This window comes from Aotus nancymaae, unplaced genomic scaffold (assembly GCF_030222135.1).
Source record: "Aotus nancymaae isolate 86718 unplaced genomic scaffold, 86718_ANA_hifiasm-v0.15.2.pri h1tg000036l, whole genome shotgun sequence".
Taxonomy (NCBI): domain Eukaryota; kingdom Metazoa; phylum Chordata; class Mammalia; order Primates; family Aotidae; genus Aotus; species Aotus nancymaae.
In genome coordinates, this window is record NW_026988450.1 from 55,909,087 (window position 1) to 55,913,366 (window position 4,280).

Genomic DNA, 4,280 nt, shown 5'->3' on the forward strand with positions numbered 1-4,280 from the left:
AACCCTATATTAAATTATCCTACTTGTTTTTCCATATTAGCCAATGAGACTATTTAAGGAATCAAATTAAATTTGTTATACATTCACTTTGGCTAATTCAGTGGTCAGGGTTTTGGAACCAAATAACAGCATAAATTACAGTCGTAGACTTTAGATTAGAGGCCAGGCAGTTTGCTTATCTCATTCTTTTAAGACCTGTCCTATATTGTTTGTATTTGCTGGGGTGTAGGAAGTTAATATATAATAACAAATGACCCCCAAATGTAGAGGCTTTAAACTATGAAAGCTTATTTCTCATTTGCATCTATATGTTCACCATGGGCTGATTGAGGTTTTGCCATCTGTTGACTTCAAAATTGGACCCAGGATGATGGAAATTCTGTCAGGGATATTGCAAGACTCATAAGGGAGGGGAAGCAAAAACATGGTGACTCATGTGCTGAATTGTAAACTTCTGCTGAGAAGTAACACTTTTTGTCCACATTTCATTGTCCAAAGCAAGTCATATGACTAAACTTGTTATCAGCAGAATAGGATGTATAATCCTCCCACTGAGGAACAGTGAATATTTTGAATAAATAATGTATCACATTGCTTGCAAGTAAAGGGTCTTACCTCTTGTGTTTTTTGTTTTGCCTGATTGGGCCTGGTACAATGTTTAATACCTAGACTATTTGACTCTCTAGCATATACAATTATAGATTGTCTAGTCTCAACTCTAGTATACATAGATGACATTTCTCTCCCCTTCTATCTTCTAGGATGCCTATTCTTTGAGAGGATAAAATTAGAAATAAAAATCTCTCAGCGTGGCCTGTTTTTCTTTTTTTGCATTCTTTTCTAAACTGCTTTCTAAAGGATAAATAGAAAAGTGTATACACACACACACACACACACACACACACACACAAGGTTGGTGCAAAAGTTCTTGCCATTACTTTCCATGGCAAAAACCACAATTACTTTTGCATCAACCGTGTGTGTGTGTGTGTGTGTGTGTGTGTGTACATATATATGTGCATATATGACCTTGGTAGAGATCTGAAGTATGGTAGAGGTTTACCTCTTAGAATTGTTTTGAGGATTAAATGGAATGATTTGTAGGCAGTCACAGCAGGGTATCTGGCACATGGTAAATGCTCAATAAATATTATCTTATTAGTATTATTTTAATCATAATACACTTTGCTATCTTTACAGCCCAGCTGAAACTTGAACAGTCATGTAAAGAAATGATTTACTTTAAAAATAGTTGAAAAATGATCCTATTAGATGAATTTATATTTTATTAATTTAACAATACATGTACACGTAGACACACATACACACACATAACTAGAAAGGATATATGTGAGAGACATATGTATTTAGTCTACAAAAAGAGCAAAATAAATGTGCCAAATTGTTTGAAGACCCTTTGCAAGAAATCTGCACCCTCTAATCCACCATTGTCTTCCAAAATTTCATGATTACTTTGTTGGTGTATATAGACAAATGTTTCCACTCCTTCAATAAGACACTAATTCTAACTCTGGCCTCCCATTAACTGCAAAACATCTCATGCAACATTATTCTGCAGGTTTAGCTGACTTTGTTGGTCAACATCAAGAAATTCACTTAAATGTTAATAATTTCAGATGGCATTGAACTCTCTTGAACTAAATTTTTTATTAAAGCACACATGGTTTCCAAATTGAAGGAATAAAATATTCCATAAAATATGTTTTAAATTTAATGAACTCAAGACTGTTAGCAATAATTTGAATCACAATGAAATCAACATGTGTGGCAAATATTTTTCTACTCTGGTAACCAGCAATACGTTTGTGCACCAATTTTTACTTTAAATTTTATAGAACTATAACAAAAGAGAACTTCAGCTCAGTTCTTGAAATCATGGACAAAACTTTGAAGAAAAATAAATGAGTCATATCATGTAAAACCATATGTACAGCTGAGTTGACTTTTCTCCAAAGTCATTATATATTATCATTTTAGTATTGTCCCCTGCATTTTCTTTGCCTTCTCCTCTAAAAAATATTTTTCCTTATGGTAGAAATCCAATTTTTTTCCCTTGTAATTGAAATTTTCTGTTTGCATGAGGCCAAACCAGAGCAAATAAGATAGAAATGGAGAGGGCTGAGCAAGAAATATTTGGAGAACAGAATCATACGGGAGCTTCTTCCTTGTATGTAGAGGGCATAGGTATGAATCTATGTGCTAGAATAGGTTTTCCTCACTGAAACAAGCCTTATCACAGAAGCACTATGTGAAGTAATGTTTTGGAAAATGAAATAATTCCTTCCTACTGCTTTATAGCTATAGAGATATTTAATTTTTTAATGATCAACTTTTAACATTGTGACCACATTTTTCAGCTTTGAAATTATCAATCTTGAATGTGTCCATAAGAATTGGGAAGTACAGAATAGAACCTTGAGGTCAGTGGGTGCTTTTGTAAAGTGAAATATACTGATTTAATGGTAGTAATAACTCTCAGTTGATCTCTTTTATAAGTTGGTCTTTTGCTGTTTTGTCATATGCTGTTTTTCTTGTAAGTGATTTATTACCCTGTAATTTATCTCCTTTGGAGGTGTGGACCAATTGCAAGTTAAATATCAGGAAATGCAGGATGGAAGAATACTTCTCTGGGATGGGGAATTGGTTGAGTCTAAGCAATTTTGCTAGAATGGTATGGCTCATGATGTTGGTGGAGCACATGGCTCCATAGAAGTCCCACCCATCTTGTGTAAGGGAGGACTTTCACCTTTTCATGCCCTGGTTCCCATGGCAACTGGTATATTATTGGTTTTTGGCATGATAGTGGCATTGCAGCATATCATGTTAAATTACAGCTAGGGACTCGGCTGCAAAAGCTTTTGCTTCTTGATTTATGGGAGATAGCATGATTTAGAGAAAAGAATTTGTAAATAGCAATTAGAGGAGTAGAGGTAAAGAAGTTCACTGAGATTTATTTTTTTCAGTGAAATGCAGTTAATGGAGGATGTCAATGAAAAGGATTTTCCATTTTTAGGCTTGCTGGTACGTCCCCTGTTTAATCAAATAAGACTGAATTCTGCCTTTTACATTCTATACAGTCTGACAAAGGTAATTTAGAATGGAGCTTTTCAATGTGTGTAGGCTGCTGCTGCCAGGATTTATGTCTTCATGAACGAAATACAATTGCAGATGCCTTCTCAAGCTGATTGATAGTCAATAAGAAAGTGAAACAAGAGCTCAATCTCCAAGAAACAAGAAAAAGTTGTGTTTGTTAAATGGGGCAGAAAGATATCTGCTATCCTCTTGTGATTTTTACGTCTCTTTTAGTGCCTATGTAGATTTGTGCTGTGACACGTGAATCCAGGTATATATTACCAACGTAACGTGCTTCATTTGAGTTGCAACATTTTCAGTGAACTGCATATCCCATAGTGCTCAGAGCCAACCTACAATTTCTGACTGATTAGAATTGTCTACATTGGTAAATCACTGAGGCTGGACCTGGAAAGAAAAGGGATTTGGCTCTTCTGGGCACTCTAGTACACATTGTGCTTAATAGAAGAATTTTGATTCAGATCCTTGTTTTATACTGAAATTATTCTTTTTTTCTTCCCACACAAAATCAATCCCCCGAAAATTGAAGGCAAATATTACAAGGGGCACAACATAGATCACTGTTGTGCAACACATTTCTTCTTCCCTCCCTTCTTCCATTCTTAAAAATATATTTTGCATCTTATCTATACGTACCCTACAAGGATATTACTATCCACTGTGAAGATGGACAAAACTGAATAACGTTGATGCAATGCATCTGGACAATAGTAGATAATGTTCATTATAGAGGATTAGGTCTGTGTAAGATACCTAGAGAGATACAGTCAGTAACTCTGTTAGGATCGGGGATGAGTCAAGGAAGACTTCACATATGAGCACAAACAGAAAGAAAATTTCAGGCATGGAGAATAGACAGTGACTTAAAGACATGAAAGAGTAAGGTATATTCCAGTTGATGAGCTCTGGTCGAGACTCCAAGGAAAGCTGAGTAACAAGGGTAATGACATCAACCTTCCCATACTACTAAAGTTGGCCTTGATATTGTGAAAGGTGATGGAGCTTTAGGACAAAGGATATAGTCAGGAGCAACTGCTCAACATTAAATTTCCTCTTTATGAAAGTCTCAGGTGCTGGAGTGAGTGTAACATGAGGATAGACAAGGTGTACATTGATAAAGAAGTTTCAAATATTTGGTGCAGAGAGTAAGAAGCTCCCTAGTTTTG